Below are 15274 nucleotides of genomic sequence, written 5' to 3'. Positions count from 1 at the left end.
AAATCCTGCCAAATTAGGGTTATCGAATGTGTACTGCCAGCATTAGATAAAAAAATTACCCATGGCCTTTAAATTCAACCTGAATTGTTGATCCAGAAGAAGAAGACAACAACTCCGGTGTTTGCCAATTGTCCTCAAGGAGACATCCTCAAGGCTTCTCGTGCTAACCTGCTATTGTATCCTGCTGTTTTTAGTGGTTTTGCAGTACACCATCCTGGCTTAGTAGCCCTAGGGTGCATTTCTAGGCTGGGGTGCACTGCCAATGAGGCGAGGTGAGGCGATTGCCCCAGGCAGCACCAAGTAGGGGCAAGAGGGGGGCAGCGGAAGGGGATTATCTGTTTCTGCAGTATTGTATTGGGAAGCACAGTGGGCACGGTATGTTGGCGCTGTATTACCCTGTATGTTTTATAGCTCTGTATGTAATGTTTTCCAAATATGTCTTTAACAGTACGGCTGGAGGGAAGAGGCTGGGTTAAGAAATTGGCATTGGGGGGTTGGGGCGCCGTTTCAGTTTTTGCCTCAGGCAGCAGAAAGGCTAGGGCTGAATTTATGGTCCATGTTTCATCCGCATAACTAATGAACGTGGTTTATAACACGCGTCTTACATTACAATCTATACATACTCTGTTTTCTACCACAACCTGTCATAGAAAACCCAAACTCAATATTTCCTAGCATTCCTGCTATAAATAGTAGAACGTGACAGCGACTGGCAGAACGGGGAGGAGGATCTGGGAGTCACACAGCCGGAGGGAGGATCTGAACAGCTCAAGGAAGGAGGGGGGCACCACATAGAACACAGGCAAGATGGTGGTAGAATAATATAGCAAACTTGAGGATTAGTGTGTGACATGTGCTGAAGGACATCAGGACCTTGAGGAAAGCCAGAAGGCTTAACCCTTTAAATACTACAGAAACCACTGAAGCAAGGATGAAACAAGTAGGGAGTCATTGCTATTGTGCAACATGTGACTATTGGCAAAAAAATATAAGACGACCGCCGCCGATTATTTCATAAATCATCTGATCCCTCAATTATTGTCTACATTTGTTCTTTTCCAGAGCATCTCCTATCAATGGTCAGTTAAAAACGGACTCAACAGGGATGCCAAGTCCACAGACTTCAATGGACCTGTTTGGTCCGCATCATGAACCAAAGTGGTGCATGTCTCTGTGATTTTTTTCAATAACCCTCGGTCAGTAATAAAATACTGATCTGTGAATCAACACATTAAAATCAATGCATGTGTGTGTGCTGTCGGTGGAAAATGCGGACAGCAAACGCCAGTGAAAAACGGAAATGTGAACAAGGCCTTAAGGAGAAAAGAATTGCACACCTTTGATCAACAGACTTAGAGGATATCATAACTTTCCAACCCTATACACAGCCCTTGTGGACAACCTGAGAAGTGTGCCTACTTTATGCCTCTGCACTTTGCCACCCATAATCTTTAGTAAAAAGACTGTTATTTGTGGCAATTAATCCAGCCTGGTCTTTTGCCACCATCTTCGTTCTGCTGCCTTGCCCCCTGTTCTCCTGCCTTGCACCTCATCTAACACCAAGGGCACCCCAAACCAGCATCACGCAGGAGCGCCTAAGTCCAGGGTGCGCCCTGAGTGGAAAAAGGGGTGTTTCCCTCCTGATACTGCAGTTGTGGCCCAGAGAAAGGCATGGAGGCAGATTCACCACCGTGAGGACTACAAACCCCCTGTCGTCACCACCACAGTCACCCCTGTCCTCTCCGCTGGTATGCCACTGCCTCCCACCTGCAGACCACACGCGCCGCAGCTTACTTCTCTCTTCCCATTGAAAACACATGCATGCTCAACCACGTTGCGACTTTATGTGTATGGGGGGTAGGTTTGGGAGGAATAGAGAGCATGATTCTGACACCTATCTAATGTGAAAGCAGTGATACAATGTGTCATAGGACTTCAGTGTTTCCCCTGCAGTGAACAGGGGAGGTTTTGATGAGGAAGCCATAACACATTTACTCTATAAAATAGATTTGTTACTGACATCCACATTTACTGACATATTTCATTTGGAGATACCATTAAAATTACACAAATTATTAGATTTATTTGCCATTATTGGTTGTTACATTTTTCTTGTGTAACCTTTACCTCTGTTCATATATTGTGCTATGACTGCCTGGTCTACATTACAACACCCGACATCACAAATGGCTGCTTACAGGGAACAATAGCTTGCATTCATTTGATACTATCATAACTGGCAATGTAGCACATAAAATTGGTAATGTTTGAGAAATTCATTGAATTGAGGACCCAAACCATTTCCAACGTATTATACGTTCCGGCAGAAAAATGCACTAAAAACGTATAGAGCAAAGGATATTAAAGCCATATGCATTTATTACAAAATAGCTGTGGTTTTCATGCGGTTTCTATGCAGCTGCGGTTGTAAAACCACAAATAAACCACCTAATAAATGTGTCCGAAAGGAAAAAAATGCGACAACAATGGGAAACCGGACAATGTTAGAATGTTCAGCGAAATCTAAATTTTGTGATTTACGTTTCCAAGACATAAAATCACGTTGGACAAACATGTTAAAACGTCTACGTGCGAACACAGCTAAAGTGTTATCCTACAGACAACAATCACAATCCACTCAGTTAAGCCGCTTTCACACAGTCAGTGAGCCAAAACCAGGAAAGGAAGGTACATAGAGGTAAGGTATAATGGAAAGATTTGCGCCTGTTCTGTTGTTGACCCACACCTGGCTTTGGCTCACAATCACTGATGGAAATCACGAATTAATCACTGACCAAACACTAACTTTGTAAAAGCAACTTTAGGTGACAATATGGTTTCACTTTACATAAACCACAAGTAACTAAAAAAAACACAAAACATCGTTATCTGGACTTCAAAAGATGAATGGCGGGAAATAGACGAGTGCACGAACACCTGGTCTGGTTGGCTTGTGAGGTTTAGGTAAATGGAAATTCTAAGAAAGTCCAGCACGTCTTGTTTAAGACCTGAATACGATATAATGAATGCTTCTAATGCTTATGCGTTTTGACCCTTGATAGTTCTTTCTCAAAGCTCTGAGATAGAACCATCAAGGTTCAAAACGCATGAGAAGACTTGCTGGGCTTTCTCATACTTTCCACACGTTACAACCCTATGTGTAGCTGTACGTCTAAGACAATATCTGAGAAGAATGAACATCTTGTTGGCTTTCGAAGTACGTTAAATGCTAATTATGAGAAGGTCCAGCACTTCTTGTTTGAAATCTGAAACTTTATTATATGTCCTCAATAAAATGTGTTGCTGGTGGTATAATGAGGATCACCTAAATACTTCTCATACTTACGCATTTAGAAACTTAAATGGTCTTTCTCAAAGCTCTGAGATAGAACCATCAGGATTCGAAACGTATAAGATGAATTGGGCTCTCAAACTTTGCACAAATAACCACCCTATGTGTAGCATAACATAAAAGTTGGATTTGATAATTTTAGAAATGAGTAAAATAAAACAATATGCAAACATACAAATATATGAGTGTTATGCCTCTATTGTATGAAGCACATGAGTAATAAATACCTTCCAGAACAGCAGGCGCTAGTGCACTCAGAAGTGTCCTCCAAGACTGAAGAGTCTACAGATCTGGAATTATTTAGAGTCTCCTTTAACCCTGACGTGCCAGCCCTATCTTTTCAGACTTCTGTCTTCTTCTGAATTTTTTCTCTTCATAGCTACATAGAACGGCATACGTCATCTCCCCAGAACTCAAGCATTGCCACCAGCCAGTTTCATGGGAGGGTTTGTCCAGCCACAGCTAGAGCGAGAATACTTGTCTAAACTCTCTTTTTCCCCAACTTCTTAGTTTTTTCCTTAGATTACTTCACTTACCTCTTGATCTATGTCTCCTCTTTCTGCTTTATGTATTTCCAATGGATTTCACTCCTAAGTCCACAGTCCTGAAGTAGGACAAGCCTTGCAGGTTTACTTTCTTGGTCAGACACTCCTCTGTTCTGCCTGTGCTCTTACATTCAGGCGTTGCTAGCTACCAGTATAACAGCTGCACTGTTACCACATCCTGGAATCTCTCTTATGGGAAGTATGATCAGTCCGAGCGGAGGACTATGGGATATTTTTAACACGTTGTACTAAAATAACAAATAGAAGTGTCAGATTCACTACAAGGCCATGCATGCTCTGCTCATAGGATGATTGACTAGATACAAGTCGCATACATGAAGGTCATCAGCACATTGACTGTTACATACGGATGAAATACTTGTTAATTAGAATTTAGAGAACAATATTGCAAAATTTGTAGCATGCAAATTCTTCATGGTAAACAAAATGTTCTAATATTTAAGTATGAAAAGCTGCAAAATCGGTTATTTAGACATGGAGGTGTTAAAGCTGACATGCTCGGAGACGATAATTAGGATTTCGTACCTAAGGCGACCTTTATAATGTCTTACATTCCGACTCTAATCTATAAACCGTATTGTCTGTCATATTAGGGATCTGTAACAAGTACCTTACAACAGGTTTTAAAATTGTGGGGTCACTTCAAAAAATAAAGAGGTGCCCTCTGATATGGGAGGATCCCTAATTAAATATAGACTTCAGAATGAGAACAGATCCCAGAATATCGCAAAGTAAATGCAGGCTCCAGACTAGACTTAGTAAGTAAATACAGACCCCAAAAATTATTATTCCCCAGACCAGATCCACTAAATGCAGTCCTCAAAAATAACTACAGGCCCCAGACCAGACCCACTAAGTAAATACAGACCACCAAAAAACTACAGGCCGCAGACCAGACCCACTAAATACACTGAACCAAAATATAAACACAACACTTTTGGTTTTGCTCCCATTTCGCATTAGCTGAACTCAAAGATCTGAAACATTTTCTACATACACAAAAGACCCATAACTGTCAAATATTGTTCACAAATCTGTCTAAATCTGTGTTAGTGAGCACTTCTCCTTTGCTGAGATAATCCATCCCACCTCACAGGTGTGGCATATCAAGGTGCTGATTAGACAGCATGAATATTGCACAGATGTGCCTTAGACTTTCCACAATTAAAGTCCACTCAGAAATGTGCACAGTTTTGACATACTGGGGGAGGAACCAGTCAGTATCTGGTGTGGCCACCATTTGCCTGACGCAGTGCAACACATCTCCGTCTCATAGAGTTGATCAAGTTGTTGATTGTGGCCTGTGGAATGTTGGTCCACTCCTCTTCAATAGCTGTGCGAAGTTGCAGAATATTAGCAGGAACTGGAACACGCTGTCGTACGCACCGATCCAGAGCATCCCAAACATGCTCAGTGGGTGACATGTCCGGTGAGTATGCTGGCCATGCAAGAACTGGGATGTTTTCAGCTTCCAGGAATTGTGTACAGATCCTTGCAATATGGGGCCGTGCATTATCATGCTGCAACATGAGGTGATGGTCGTGGATGAATGGCACAACAATGGGCCTCAGGATCTCGTCACGGTATCTCTGTGCATTCAAAATGCCATCAATAAAATGCACCTGTGTTCGTTGTCCCTTACATACGCCTGCCCGTACCATAACCCCACCGCCACCAGGGGCCACTCGATCCACAACGTTTTGGTCAGCAAACCGCTCACCCACATGACGTCACACACGCTGTCTGCCATCTGCCCTGAAAACCGGGACTCATCCGCGAACAGAACGCCTCTTCAACGTGCCAGATGCCATCAAATTTGAGCATTTGCCCACTCAAGTTGGTTATGAAGACGATCTGCAGTCAGGTCCAGACCCCAATGAGGACGACGAGCATGCAGATGAGCTTCCCTGAGACGGTTTCTGACAGTTTGTGCAGAAATTCTTTGGTTATGCAAACCGATTGTTGCTGCAGCTGTCCGGGTGGCTGGTCTCAGACGATCATGGAGGTGAACACGCTGGATGTGGAGGTCCTGGGCTGGTGTGGTTACACGTGGTCTGCGGTTGTGAGTCCGGTTGGATGTACTGCCAAATTCTCTGAAACGCCTTTGAAGACGGCTTATGGTAGAGAAATGAACAATTATTGCACGGGCAACAGCTCTGGTAGACATTCCTGCAGTCAGCATACCAATTGCACGCTCCCTCAAACGTTGCGACATCTGTGGCATTGTGTTGTGTGATCAAACTGCACATTTCAGAGTGGCTTTTATTGTGGGAAGTCTAAGGCACACCTGTGCAATATGTATGCTGTCTAATCAGCACCTTGATATGCTTCACCTGTGAGGTGGGATGGATTATCTCGGCAAAGGAGAAGTGCTCACTAACACAGATTTAGACAGATTTGTGAACAATATTTGACAGTAATGGGTCTTTTGTGTATGTAGAAAATGTTTTAGATCTTTGAGTTCAGCTCATGCGAAATGGGAGCAAAACCGAAAGTGTTGCGTTTATATTTTTGTTCAGTGTAAATACAGAGCCCAAAGTAACTGCAAGCTCCAAACTAGACCCATTAAATAAATGCAGTCCCCCCAAATAACTACAATTTCCAGACCACTCCCACTAAATAAATACAGACTCCAAAAATAACCACAGGCCCCAGACTAGACGTCAATATATACCCCAGAATAAATACATACTTCGAATTACACTCCAGAATACAAAACCATAAATAAATATGTATCTCGGAATTAATATAGACCCAAGACCCTCTATGTAAATATAGACCAGAATCCAATAAATATGAACCCCAGAATAAATATGGTACATGCCTCCGACCAGAACCCAGAATACAGACCCCTGGATAAATACCCAAATAAACAGACCCCCTAAATAAAAATGGACCCTGGATCAGATCCCCTAAATACAGACTTCAAAATATTGATCTCTGAAAAAATACAGACAGCTAAATATATCTGCCAAGTAACTACAGATCTTAGACCTGTAGACAAATAAGAGCAGGTCCCACACCCCCTTAAACAAATACAGACACCAGGCCAGACCCCTGACACTTAGACAGTGGCATATATACTCATCTTGGCAGTGATGGGAAGGGTGCACCTTTCTTCCCTTCAGAGCACAAGCTGCTTCTGGGGTTCTCCTGCTCGTCTCCTGCTTGATGTGGGGTTTTGAAGTGTAAGGCAGCTGTGGATGTCGGTGCAGTGTAGCAGTGCAGGAAGAAACGTTGAGGCGGATGTGCAGCAAAATAGTTCTTTACAGAAGAATTCAAATTCAAACATATCAAGACAGTTAGCATGCATGGACTGGCAGGTGGTACACAAAATGCACTTTCCACAGATGTTACAGGTCTCACGGCTACACAGGTAGTTAATAGGCAAAATGTCTGTTTAGAGCTTTCTTCCTTACAATCATCTTCTCTAGCTGATGACTCCAGGCACGGGTGCACACTTTTCTGTAGGCAAGGCAATTAGAGATGAGCGAATTTCTTGAAAATTCAATTCGGCTGGTTCGCTGAATTTTTCAAAAAGATTTGCTTCGATCGGAATTTAGGATCCGCAGTTATGATTGTTCCAGCTACCAAGACAATTGCTGACACACCCGAAATTGGGACTCTGGAAGCCCTGCATCAACAGATGTACCCAGTTCTCCAGACCCCTATGACTAAGTAGGCCGGTTGGCCATTACTAAATCTGGAGCAAGAGACATTGTTGTCAAAGGGACTCTAATGTTTGTTGTTGTGGTGGCAGTTTCTCCAAGCCACTATGGAGCCATTTGCTCTTCTAAGGACTCTACTATGGACTCCACAATCCAGAAAAGATCCAAGTTGCACTTTATCTTTGAGCCATTTTACAATTTTTACCCCCTTCTCAGGTTGTCTGAGACTTTAACTTGCAAAGTTCAAGAAATGTACCCAGAATTACTTTTCTGCGCCTTATCCTATGCAACGCACAGCCTCTTAAATTAGAGACTTTTGCACTTAGGCTACTTTCACACTTGCGTTCAGAGCGGATCCGTCTGAGATGGATCCGCTCATATAATGCAGACGGTGGCTCAGTTCAAAACGGATCCGTCTGCATTATATTGTAAAAAAAATTCTAAGTGTGAAAGTAGCCTGAACGGATCCGTCCAGACTTTTACATTGAAAGTCAATGGGGGACGGATCCGTTTGAAGATTGAGCCATATTGTGTCATCTTCAAACGGATCCGTCCCCATTGACTTACATTGTAAATCTGGACGGATCCGCACGCCTCCGCACGGCCAGGCGGACACCCGAACGCTGCAAGCAGCGTTCAGGTGTCCGCCTGCTGAGCGGAGGACAAACGGTGCCAGACTGATGCATTCTGAGCGGATCCGCGTCCACTCAGAATGCATTGGGGCTGTACGGATCTGTTCGGGGCCGCTTGTGAGCCCCTTCAAACGGAACTCACAAGCGGAGCCCCGGACACTAGTGTGGAAGTAGCCTAACCCTATTGAATTACAAAATTATTTATACACCAAATCAGGGAAGAACGTGTCATGGACTGCATTTCCCCAAATGTGAAATCACTGCCCATTTTATCCCCGTCTAGCACCGAAGATTACAACGCCCTTTGTCCTTAAGAAAGAAAAAACAATATACAGATGTAGCAGGGTTAGCACTCCCGCTGTTAACCACTTCAGCCCCGCTAGGTGAAACCCCCTTCATGACCAGAGCACTTTTTACACTTCGGCACTACACTCCTTTCACCGTTTATCGCTCGGTCATGCAACTTACCACCCAAATGAATTTTACCTCCTTTTCTTCTCACTAATGGAGCTTTCATTTGGTGGTATTTTATTGCTGCTGACATTTTTACTTTTTTTGTTATTAATCAAAATGTAACGATTTTTTGGCAAAAAAATGACATTTTTCACTTTCAGCTGTAAAATTTTGCAAAAAAAACGACATCCATATATAAATTTTTCGCCAAATTTATTGTTCTACATGTCTTTGATAAAAAAAAAATGTTTGGGCAAAAAAAAAATGGTTTGGGTAAAAGTTATAGCATTTACAAACTATGGTACAAAAATGTGAATTTCCGCTTTTTGAAACAGCTCTGACTTTCTGAGCACCTGTCATGATTCCTGAGGTTCTACAATGCCCAAACAGTAGAAAACCCCCACAAATGACCCCATTTCGGAAAGTAGACACCCTAAGGTATTCGCTGATGGGCATAGTGAGTTCATAGAACTTTTTATTTTTTGTCACAAGTTAGCGGAAAATGATGATGATTTTTTTTTATTTTTTTTTTCTTACAAAGTCTCATATTCCACTAACTTGCGACAAAAAATAAAAAATTCTAGGAACTCGCCATGCCCCTCACGGAATACCTTGGGGTGTCTTCTTTCCAAAATGGGGTCACTTGTGGCGTAGTTATACTGCCCTGGCAATTTAGGGGCCCAAATGTGTGAGAAGAACTTTGCAATCAAAATGTGTAAAAAATGACCGGTGAAATCCGAAAGGTGCACTTTGGAATATGTGCCCCTTTGCCCACCTTGGCAGCAAAAAAGTGTGACACATCTGGTATCGCCGTACTCAGGAGAAGTTGGGGAATGTGTTTTGGGGTGTCATTTTACATATACCCATGCTGGGTGAGAAAAATATCTTGGTCAAATGCCAACTTTGTATAAAAAAATGGGAAAAGTTGTCTTTTGCCAAGATATTTCTCTCATCCAGCATGGGTATATGTAAAATGACACCCCAAAACACATTCCCCAACTTCTCCTGAGTACGGCGATACCAGATGTGTCACACTTTTTTGCTGCCAAGGTGGGCAAAGGGGCACATATTCCAAAGTGCACCTTTCAGATTTTGCAGGCCATTTTTTACACATTTTGATTGCAAGGTACTTCTCACACATTTGGGCCCCTAAATTGCCAGGGCAGTATAACTACGCCACAAGTGACCCCATTTTGGAAAGAAGACACCCCAAGGTATTCCGTGAGGGGCATGGCGAGTTCCTAGAATTTTTTATTTTTTGTCACAAGTTAGCGGAAAATGATGATTTTTTTTTTTTCTCTTTTTTCCTTACAAAGTCTCATATTTCACTAACTTGCGACAAAAAATAAAAAATTCTAGGAACTCGCCATGCCCCTCACGGAATACCTTGGGGTGTCTTCTTTCCAAAATGGGGTCACTTGTGGCGTAGTTATACTGCCCTGGCAATTTAGGGGCCCAAATGTGTGAGAAGAACTTTGCAATCAAAATCTGTAAAAAATGGCCTGCAAAATCTGAAAGGTGCACTTTGGAATATGTGCCCCTTTGCCCACCTTGGCAGCAAAAAAGTGTGACACATCTGGTATCGCCGTACTCAGGAGAAGTTGGGGAATGTGTTTTGGGGTGTCATTTTACATATACCCATGCTGGATGAGAGAAATATCTTGGCAAAAGACAACTTTTCCCATTTTTTTATACAAAGTGGCATTTGACCAAGATATTTTTCTCACCCAGCATGGGTATATGTAAAATGACCCCCCAAAACACATTCCCCAACTTCTCCTGAGTACGGCGATACCAGATGTGTGACACTTTTTTGCAGCCTAGATGCGCAAAGGGGCCCAAATTCCTTTTAGGAGGGCATTTTTAGACATTTGGATCCCAGACTTCTTCTCACACTTTCGGGCCCCTAAAAAGCCAGGGCAGTATAAATACCCCACATGTGACCCCACTTTGGTGAGAAGACACCCCAAGGTATTCAATGAGGGGCCTGGCGAGTTCCTAGAATTTTTTTATTTTTTGCATATGTTAGCGGAAATTGATTTTTTTGGTTTTTTTCTCACAAAGTCTCACTTTCCGCTAACTTAGGACAAAAATTTCAATCTTTCATGGACTCAATATGCCCCTCAGCGAATACCTTGGGGTGTCTTCTTTCCGAAATGGGGTCACATGTGGGGTATTTATACTGCCCTGGCTTTTTAGGGGCCCTAAAGCGTGAGAAGAAGTCTGGAATATAAATGTCTAAAAATGTTTACGCATTTGGATTCCGTGAGGGGTATGGTGAGTTCATGGGAGATTTTATTTTTTGACACAAGTTAGTAGAATATGAGACTTAGTAAGAAAAAACAAAAACAAAAAAAAAATTTCCGCTAACTTGTGCCAAAAAAAATGTCTGAATGGAGCCTTACAGGGGGGGGTGATCAATGACAGGGGGGGTGATCAATGACAGGGGGGTGATCAATGACAGGGGGGTAATCACCCATATAGACTCCCGGATCACCCCCCTGTCATTGATCACCCCCCTGGTAAGGCTCCATTCAGACGTCCGTATAATTTTTACGGATCCATGGATCGGATCCGCAAAACACATGCGGACGTCTGAATGGAGCCTTACAGGGGGGTTATCAATGACAGGGGGTGATCAGGGTGATCACCCCCCTGTCACTGATCACCCCCCCTGTAAGGCTCCATTCAGACATCCGCATGATTTTTTACGGATCCATGGATACATGGATCGGATCCACAAAAAACATGCAGACGTCTGAATGGAGCCTTACAGGGGGGTTATCAATGACAGGGGGTGATCAGGGTGATCACCCCCCTGTCACTGATCACCCCCCCTGTAAGGCTCCATTCAGACATCCGCATGATTTTTTACGGATCCATGGATACATGGATCGGATACACAAAAAACATGCGGACGTCTGAATGGAGCCTTACAGGGGGGTTATCAATGACAGGGGGTGATCAGGGTGATCAGGGTGATCACCCCCCTGTCACTGATCACCCCCCCTGTAAGGCTCCATTCAGACATCCGCATGATTTTTTACGGATCCATGGATACATGGATCGGATCCACAAAAAACATGCGGACGTCTGAATGGAGCCTTACAGGGGGGTTATCAATGACAGGGGGTGATCAGGGTGATCACCCCCCTGTCACGGATCACCCCCCCTGTAAGGCTCCATTCAGACATCCGCATGATTTTTTACGGATCCATGGATACATGGATCGGATCCACAAAAAACATGCGGACGTCTGAATGGAGCCTTACAGGGGGGTGATCAATGACAGGGGGGTGATCAGGGAGTGTATATGGGTGATCACCCGGCTGTCATTGATCACCCCCTGTAAGGCTCCATTCAGACGTCCGCATGTGTTTTGCGGATCCGATCCATGTATCCATGGATCCGTAAAAATCATGCGGACGTCTGAATGGAGCCTTACAGGGGGGTGATCAATGACAGGGGGTGATCAGGGAGTGTATATGGGTGATCACCCCCCTGTAAGGCTCCATTCAGACGTCCGCATGTGTTTTGCGGATCCGATCCATGTATCCATGGATCCGTAAAAATCATGCGGACGTCTGAATGGAGCCTTACAGGGGGGTGATCAATGACAGGGGGGTGATCAATGACAGGGGGTGATCAGGGAGTGTATATGGGTGATCACCCGCCTGTCATTGATCACCCCCCTGTAAGGCTCCATTTAGACGTCCGTATGCGTTTTGCGGATCCGATCCATGTATCCGTGGATCCGTAAAAATCATACGGACGTCTGAACGGAGCCTGACAGGGGGGTGATCAATGACAGGGCGGTGATCAATGACAGGGGGGTGATCAGGGAGTTTATATGGGGTGATCATGGGTGATCAGGGGTTTATAAGGGGTTAATAAGTGACGGGGGGGGGTGTAGTGTAGTGTGGTGTTTGGTGCGACTGTACTGACCTACCTGAGTCCTCTGGTGGTCAATCCTAACAAAAGGGACCACCAGAGGACCAGGTAGGAGGTATATTAGACGCTGTTATGAAAACAGCGTCTAATATACCTGTTAGGGGTTAAAAAATTCGGATCTCCAGCCTGCCAGCGAACGATCGCCGCTGGCATGCTGGAGATCCACTCGCTTACCTTCCGTTCCTGTGAGCGCGCGCGCCTGTGTGCGCGCGTTCACAGGAAATCTCGCGTATCGCGAGATGACGCGTATATGCGTGACTGTGCGCCAGCCTGCCACCTCCGGAACGCACATGTGCGTTAGGCGGTCCGGAGGTGGTTAAATCAAATTTCCTAACTCATTTCATTATCTTGAGACAAAAGCCATTGAAAAGCAATTGAAGGTGTTTGCTTAGATTAGAGAACTCAGAAATCTCAGAAAAAAGGAGTGCTAACCATGCTACATCCGTATTTATCTAAATGTGATACATTTGCCTAGAATGTATTGTTGAGCTGTACTCTTTTTATTACAGAAGGTTATCGAAGTGTCATGATAGTACATTGCAATGTTTGTATCCATATTTGTATTTTTGTGGCGTGTACTTGGTGTATTTCAGGTGACGGCATATAGGTCCACAGCTTCAGTCACTGCAAACGTCTAGGATGACTTATCTTTTAGCAGTGGGGTATACAGCGTCCCACATTAGTGTGTAAATAGGACACTTTAAACATCTGCCTATGTATTTGCATTGTATGGTATTTCCTATTATCAGGCTGGCAATGTCATCACACCCAGTCGCCCCTAAACTCGAAAAATTTGAATATCATGCAAAGTTCATTTATTTCAGTAATGCAACTTAAAAGGGTGAAACTAATATATGAGATTCATTACATGCAAAGCGAGATATTTCAAGCCTTTATTTGTTTCAACATTTGCACCTTATAGTGCTCGCGTCACAGACCAGGGGCCCAGCCACCAAAGCACCTTAAACACAAATTACCATCAAGGGCACCTCAACCAACATCTGGCTGGTGTTCCCTGCAACAGAAAGTGCCCTGGAGGATTTCGTGTTGTCTTCCCATCCACTGTACGCCAGACCAGGAAAGCATCTGCTAACCGTGAGTACATGAACTATTACACCCATCTGTCCACCGTGAGCTTCACGTGTTTCCCCTGTGGTTTGGTAATGTTACACTTTCATCACAAATAACTGCTACAGTGGAGTGCGTATATATTTTTCTTTCCTTACTGAACTAGGCCACTAGAAGCTTTCAACACATATAACTGCAGAAGTCAACTGAGAATATATTTTCCTTTTTGTACTGAAATAGGCCACTAAACACTTTCACCACAAATAACTGCAACAGTGAAATGCGTAAATATTTTTCTTTTTGTATTGAAATAGGCCACTAAAAGCTTTCACCACAAATAGCTGAAGAAGTGAACTGAGAATATATTTATATTTTTGTACTGTAATAGGCCACTAAACACTTTCACCACAAATAACTGCAACAGTGAAATGCGTAAATATTTTTCTTTTTGTATTGAAATAGGCCACTAAAAGCTTTCACCACAAATAGCTGAAGAAGTGAACTGAGAATATATTTATATTTTTGTACTGTAATAGGCCACTAAACACTTTCACCACAAATAACTGCAACTGTTAAGTGCGTATATATTTTTCTTTTTGTACTGAAATAGCCCACTTAACGCTTTCACTACAAATAACTGCAACAGTGAAATGCGTATATATTTTTCTTTCTGTACTAAAATAGGCCACTAATTGCTTTTACCACAAATAACTGTAGAAGTGAAATGCGTATATATTTTTCTCTTTGTACTGAAATAGGCCACTAAACGCTTTCACCACAAATAACTGCAACAGTGAAATGCATATATATTTTTCTTTCTGTATTGAAATACACCACAAAAACGCTTTCACCACAAAAACTGCAACAGTGAATTGCGTATATATATATTTTTTGTACTGAAATAGGCCACTAAAAGCTTTCACCACAAATAGCTGAAGAAGTGAACTGAGAATATATTTTTATTTTTGTACTGTAATAGGCCACTAAACACTTTCACCACAAATAACTGCAACTGTTAAGTGCGTATATATTTTTCTTTTTGTACTGAAATAGCCCACTTAACGCTTTCACCACAAATAACTGCAACAGTGAAATGCGTATATATTTTTCTTTCTGTACTAAAATAGGCCACTAATTGCTTTTACCACAAATAACTGTAGAAGTTAAATGCATATATATTTTTCTCTTTGTACTGAAATAGGCCACTAAACGCTTTCACCACAAATAACTGCAACAGTGAAATGCGTATATATTTTTCTTTTTGTACTGAGATAAGCCACTAGAAACTTTCATCACAAATAACTGCAGCAGTGAAGTGCATATATATTTTTCTTTCTGTACTGAAATAGGCCACTAAACGCTTTTACCATAGATTAACTGCAGAAGTGAAATGCGTATATTTTTTTCTTTTTGCACTGAAATAGGCTCCTAAATGCTTTCACCACAAATAATTGCAACAGTGAAGTGTGTATATATTTTTCTTTTTGTACTGAAATAGGCCACTAAAAGCTTTCACCACAAATAGCTGAAGAAGTGAACTGAGAATATATTTATATTTTTGTACTGAAATAGGCGACTAAATGC

The 15274-nt window shown here is 42.7% G+C and overlaps 1 protein-coding gene across 2 annotated transcripts in view; it reads right to left on the bottom strand.

Annotated features, from left to right (window-relative positions):
• Positions 1-4061, bottom strand: part of LOC122928922 (FXYD domain-containing ion transport regulator 6-like) — a 105082-nt gene extending 101021 nt beyond the window's left edge. Inside the window, exon 1 of one of the 2 annotated variants that reach the window (XM_044282240.1) lies at positions 3889-4061. The gene's annotated coding sequence lies outside the window, so the exon portion shown is untranslated. Of the gene's footprint in view, positions 1-3579; positions 3692-3888 lie in introns of those variants that run through there. The other variant, XM_044282241.1, reaches the window with a different exon arrangement.
• Between the last annotated feature and the right edge of the window lie 11213 nt (positions 4062-15274).

The sequence above is a fragment of the Bufo gargarizans genome, chromosome 2 (assembly GCF_014858855.1).
Source record: "Bufo gargarizans isolate SCDJY-AF-19 chromosome 2, ASM1485885v1, whole genome shotgun sequence".
Taxonomy (NCBI): domain Eukaryota; kingdom Metazoa; phylum Chordata; class Amphibia; order Anura; family Bufonidae; genus Bufo; species Bufo gargarizans.
The sequence above is the reverse complement of the archived record's forward strand: the minus strand, read 5'-3'. Positions and strand labels throughout refer to the sequence as shown.